The sequence below is a fragment of the Arachis ipaensis genome, chromosome B05 (genome assembly GCF_000816755.2).
Source record: "Arachis ipaensis cultivar K30076 chromosome B05, Araip1.1, whole genome shotgun sequence".
NCBI lineage: Eukaryota > Viridiplantae > Streptophyta > Magnoliopsida > Fabales > Fabaceae > Arachis > Arachis ipaensis.
The window spans coordinates 108527117-108534038 of NC_029789.2; positions in this window are offsets into that span (position 1 = coordinate 108527117).

The window sequence follows — 6922 nt, forward strand, 5'->3', positions numbered from 1 at the left end:
TTCGTAAAGCCTTTGAATTCTCTTGAGCATGCTTAAAAAGTTCTTCACTACTTCCTAAGAGTCGATGGATAAGATTTGCTTATCAAACAAGACTTGTTTGTAGCCTCCTTCATTGACAGCAAACGACCTTTTCATAATAACCCCAAAATTTCCTTCAAAAATTTGAATTTCCTTGTTTGGCACAAAAGACTCGAGCCTTAGAAATGAGAAGAATGTAAACTACGAGGAATCCAGGACCTCCTTAGACTTTCACATTTTCCACCAATAACACATCATTGGAGGATCAGGATTGCACTATGTTTTTGGAACAAGACCACAAATAATTTTTATCTCCCTTGTGGTATGGTTGGACCTACACTCTTTGATCTTGCGACTATCACAGGGCATTTTGTAAGTGGACCTATGACTACCTTTGATATGAAGCCCAAATGAAAATACAACATCACTGAAAAAGGTTCTTATGGAGAAATTATTAAACACAACATGGGAGATGAAGGTAGTTCAGTTACAGAGGATGCATGTGTTGCCTTCTTATATTACTTGCTCAATGCCATTGTTTTCTGCTCGAGAAATATTTTGATACAAAAATGGTTTATTCCATTAGCTGCCCTACTCGATGGAAAACACAAGTTTAGTCTAGCCAAATTATTCTTGAGCAACCTGATGCATGTGCATCTTTGGTAGCTTTTAGTTATTTTTTCTTTAAATAGTGGTATTGATTTAATAATTTTATTAAGAATTTCATGCTTTTAATATATGTTTTTAGTATTTCTTTCATTATGTTCAAGATAAAGATTTTCCTTTTCTTTAATTGAGATTTTTTGCTTTGATTAATGCTTTTTGGAGTTTTTTTGTGCATTGATAAGTGTAGGAAATGAAACACGAATCAAAACAACAAAGGAGGAAGTTAAGGACAGGCTCTGGAACCTTAGGCCATGCTTTTGAAACTGTGGCCATTCATGAAGTGGAAGCCCATGCCACAATAGATAGTGCTGGAGATGAAGCATATAAGGGTGAGGCATTGGGCATTGGTAATGCCCACTCAAGGAAGCGCCCTTCAAAGGAAATATTGAAGAAGTGGAAGCCCATGCCACAATAGATAGTGCTGGAGATGAAGCATACAAGGGTGGGGGCATTAGGCATTGGTAACATCCATTCAAGGAAGCACCCTTCAAAGGCAACAATGAAAAAGTGGAAGCCCATGCCACAATAGATGATGTTGGAGATGAAGCATACAAGGGCGTGTCATTAGCTCTTCATTGGCGTGCTAAAACCACACGCCCAAAAGCTTTAATTTTGGCGTATCATGGGTGTGCCTGGGGAGTGGCACATTGGGCCAACTTTCTAGAGAATGTCCCCAGCTTCTCTAACTGGCGTGTCTTTGGTGGGTCTCTGGTGTGGGAATAGAGGCACACCCGCGAAGCTTCATTCTTCTCTAAAAGGACGTGGGAGTTGGCGTGCCTAGGAAGTGGCACGTTGGGCCAACTTCCCAGAGAGCAAAACTTCTCCAATTTGGTGTGCACTATGGCATGGCAGTGGCGTGCCAAAAGCCACACGCCTTCGAATCCTTCCAAAAGTCTCAAACCTGGCGTGCATTGGTCGTGCACTCGGTGTGGCATGTTGGGCCGTTGATCCAGAAGCACCATCTTGGGCGTGCCAAGGGCGTGGCACATTGGGCAATCCTTCTTAACTCCATTGGGTATGCCATTAAAGTGGCACTTACATGGCGCGCCAAGCAACACCACTCAACCTCAAGACAATTCACCATCTTGGGCGTCCCAAGGGCGTGGCACGTTGGGCAATCCTTCTTAACTCCATTGGGTGTGCCACCAAAGTGGCGCTTACATGGCATGCTAAGCAACACCACTCAACCTTAAGACAATTTACCATCTTGGGCTCACAATCTTTGAAGAAAAGAAAATTCAACTACAAGCAAGAGGGCCATGAGTTGGATAGAATTGTAATTGTAATAATTTTAGTTGAAACTGGAGTGAAACTTTGGGAGTTGAGAGCACTATATAACCCCAAGTGAACACTTCAGAGAGAGAGGGGCCAGGAACTTTTTACTTCTATTTGCACTTTTTCTTTTGTACTTTCATTTTTTTTATTCTTCTCTATAAGTCATGAGTGGCTAATCCCCATTCATTGGGGTAAAGAGCTCTAATGTATTTTGATGGATCAATAGTGATTTAATTTTCATCTTCATTCTTCTTTTATTGCTTCTTTAGAAAGAATCTTTGTTCTTCATTGCAATGATTCAAATATCTTGGAAAAAACTTTGAATCTAATTTGAATTCTATATGTGAGGCTTGGAAAAGGAATTATAGAATTATGCTTGAAGTTCTTTCTCACAGTGGTTATGAAATTGGGTTTGGGATTGATTCATGACATATAATTATCCCAAAACTTGATTCATGAAATTGTGTGGCTCTAAATCAGAGACTAATCTTCATCTCTTCTCATGAACAATTAGATCAAAGAATTGACAATTGATCAAGTTAAAAGAGATTAAATATCTAAGAAATTGGGATTTAATCACTTATGATTTGCCAAGAGATCAATAATTGAATGATTGAAGATGAGATAAAACCCATTTTGATCTAGAGAATTCAATATCTCTAACCCCCAATGATTTCCCTCTCATTCTCTTAATTCACGTTCTTTGATTTCATTTACTTCATGCTTTTTTACATTGTTGAAAGACAAAGCACCAAAGGACTTCGATTAATTACCTTACAACTAAATTTCTCTAATTCACACTCAACTAGGGAACTCTTTCGGGAGGAATTCTCGAAATTCTACTCATGCAAAAATTTCCAAAATGAAGATTTAAAACTTGCCCCTTTTGTTGATCGAAAATGTGGATCGACATGGTTTCGACGCCATATAGTTTCAAGAGATGGTGATAGAGATCGTATAAACAATGACACATGGTCCAATTTTCTTCCCATTCAAGTGATTCCAATAGGAATACCTCGATATAAGAAAGAACAATTTCATGTTAAGCTTTATATTCCTCACTATGTTGCAAGACAAATGGGTTTTTCTCAAGCTATTTCAACACTATTTCCAAGCACGTCTCCTCCTCTTTGCCAAATAAATTTCTAAAAACAGAAAGAAATTGACAAATGTCTTGAGCGCAATGAGGAAACTCGAAGCCACTACTTCTCTCTTAACTATGTTCGAAGCTCTTATGTTACCAAATCTTTGTCGAATGGTGGGACCACTACTATTCTCGCTATGATCGATCTCTTGATGACATTTTGAAAGGACTTATCAAAACTTTCCCAAATACCATCGACGTACCTATTCTAAAATCTTCCAAAAGGAGAGCTCGAGTTACCAAAACTTCAAGAAGGAAAGAAAGCTCGACCCAACTCAACAAAAGCTCCTCCAAATAACAAGGTAACTTTATTCAAATTTTAATCTTCTTACATGAATTTCAATATCATTAGCTTTTGATCTTAGATTCTTGGAAAACTTTCAATCTTTGACGTAGGAAGGATCTTCTACTCAAGGGTCATCTGATAAACCCACCAATTCTTATCCAAGAAAGACTCCCACTCATTTGAGTGACTCTTCTCCCACCTTCAGTACTTTGGATTCTAGCAGCACTTCAAAAATCTCTACTCAATCGTCATACTCTCAACCTCAAGAAGTAGAGGTGAGCCATCAATTTTATTTTTTAAAATAACTTTACCAGTGAGCTAAAACTGAAATTGAATTTTGAAACCAAATCATTTCAGATTAAGACACTTCGTCAAGATCCACCATTAGTTTCGACAACAAAAGCTCTTATTGATGAAAAAGGAGGAAATTCTTCGGATTCTTCGTTAAATGGCCATGTGATATCACATTACCTGCAGACTGATCAAGAAAACCAATAGCATAATGAACAAACTGAACAAATCAAACAGTCTGAAGAAGTCATCAAACATGTCAAAGAAGTCGTTTAGCCTGTCGAAGAGAGACATTCTCTAAATAAAACAAATCAAGAAAATCCTCCGAAAGTCCAAGTCACGGAAGAAGAACTTTCTTCTCAATAGATCGATGCCAACCTCTCCCTTATTTCTTCTCCTTCTATAGAAGCCATCCCAATTGAAAAAGATAGCAAAATGGGCAAAACCACTTTTTACACCAGTCTAGAAACCAATACTACACCTAATCCTGACAATCAAGCTGAGCATGCTTCTAGATGCGTGAGCATCTTGCCCTTTTCCCCTTATTTTCTAGTCGTTTTTAGTTAGAATTTATCAAGTTTTATTATATTTTAGTGTTAAAATCCTTTTGGATGCTACTTTGAGTTGTTTTAGTGTTTTTATGATTTCAAGTGAAATTCGGAGCAATTTGGCAGAGTTTGGTACAAAAGGAGAAGATTTGAAGCATTGATTACAGGCGCCTCAACCAGGCTACCCACAAGGATCACTACCCCCTACCATTCATCGACCAAATGCTTGATCGCCTATCAGGTAAATCACACTACTATTTTCTAGATGGTTACACTGGCTATTTTCAAATTCATATAGCTCCGGAAGATCAGGAGAAAACTACTTTTACATGTCCCTTTGGAATGTATGCATACAAGAGGATGCCTTTTGGCTTATGTAATGCACCGGCTACTTTCCAAATGAGCATGATGAGTATTTTCTCGATCTTATTGAGAGCTGTATGGAAGTTTTCGTGGATGACTTTAGTGTGTATGGTGATTCATTTAAACTTTGCTTGGATAGTTTAGCTAGAGTATTAGACAGGTGTGTTATTTCAAACCTTGTATTAAATTGAAAAATGTCATTTTATGGTAAAACAAGGTATTGTTCTAGGACACGTTGTTTCTAATACTGGTATTTCTGTAGATCCAGCAAAGGTAGATGTCATTTCTAGTTTACCTTACCCCTACTCCGTGAGGGAAGTCCGTTCGTTCCTTGGTCATGCAGGTTTCTACCAGAGATTTATCAAGGACTTCAGTAAGGTAGCATTGCCTTTATCCAGACTACTGCAGAAGGATATTGAGTTCAAGCTGAGTAAGGACTGCATGGAAGCGTTTGATAAGCTGAAGATCGCCATGACTCAATCTCCGATTGTGAGAGGACCAGACTGGAGCCAGCCTTTTGAGATTATGTGTGATTTCTCCAACCATGCAGTATGAGCGGCACTGGCTCAGCACGAAGGTAAGGACCTTTTTATAATTGCTTATGCTTCTAAGACCTTAGACACTGCTCAGTCTAATTATACTACCCCTGAAAAAGAGCTTCTGGCTATTGTTTTTGCTCTGGATAAATTCCGAGCCTACTACTTGGTACTAAGGTGGTAGTATACTCAGACCATGCAGCTCTAAAATATTTATTAGTGAAAAAAGAGTCCAAACCAAGGCTAATACATTGGATATTGTTGCTGCAAGAATTTGATTTAGAAATCAAAGATAGGAGTGGTTCCCAGAATTTAGTGGCGGACCACTTGAGTTGCCTAGAGCACATTAAGAATGACTCCACTCCTATCAATGATGCTTTTCCATTTGATAGCTTGCACGCAAATATCTGAAGTAGTTCCTTGGTATGCACCTATAGCTAATTATTTAGTTAGACGTACCTTCCCTCCTAATTTTACTAAACATCAAGCTTGAGTCATCCCTCAAGCTCTAAATTCATCAAGGTCAATGGACATTGCTTGAAGCTGTATCATGGTGAGCAGATGAAGCACAACAAGGAGCTGAAGATCTTCCTCTTGGAGGATCCACCAATAGAAGAAGATTGAGCTTGTAGACCATCCAACTTAAGGACGTAAAAGCAAAGTGCTAGAAGGGAGACAACCCACCATGGTATGATCGTCCCTTTTCAATCCTAGTTTTATTTTTTTTTTATTTTTCACAGTGTTCATTCATATTTTCTGCAAAATCATCTGCATTTTGCATTCTGCATTCTGCATATATAAAAAAATAAAAAATAAAAAAAATGTGTGCGACGCGCAAGCATCGCTGACGCGTGCGCGTCATGCATGATTTCGCAAGACTAAAGAATTGACCTGAAAGTTGGGCAGGAGTGGCGCTGGAAGCGTGCCTTGCGCACAAACAAGCCCACACGTACGCGTCCTTGACGCATGCACGTCGCTTCCAATTTCAGCAGTCCACGCGTATGCGTCCCTGACGCATATGCGTGACCCTGGAAATCGGCGTAAATGGGTGTTTGGCTAGAGATTTTTGTTGGTGTGGGGCTGGAACTATGCTGGAAGCAAAAACCTATCACGCGTACGCATCCCTGACGCGTGCGCATCATTTTCCCTTAATGGCCACCCACGCGTGCGCGTACCTGACACGCACGCGTCACATGCTTTTATGGCTCTCGTGCGTTTCAACCCGAGAGTTGGTGATGAGCGGATAATTTATACGCTTTTTGGCATTGTTTTTAGTATGTTTTTAGTAGAATCTAGTTACTTTTAGGGATGTTTTTATTAGTTTTTATGTTAAATTCACATTTCTGGACTTTACTATGAGTTTGTGTGTTTTTCTATGATTTCAGGTATTTTCTGGCTGAAATTGAGGGACTTGAGCAAAAATTAGATTCAGAGGTTGAAGAAGGACTGCTGATGCTGTTGGATTCTGACCTCCCTGCACTCAAAGTGGATTTTCTGGAGCAACAAAACTCAAAATGGCGCGCTTTCAATTGCGTTGGAAAGTAGACATCCAGGGCTTTCCAGCAATATATAATAGTTCATACTTTGGACGAGTTTAGAAGACGCAAAAGGGCGTTGAACACCAGTTCTACGCTGCAGTCTGGAGTTAAACGCCAGAAACACGTCACGAACCAGAGTTGAACGCCAGAAACACGTTACAACCTGGCGTTCAACTCCAGAAAGAGCCTCTGCACGTGTAACATTCAAGCTCAGCCCAAGCACACACCAAGTGGGCCCCGGAAGTGGATTTATGCAT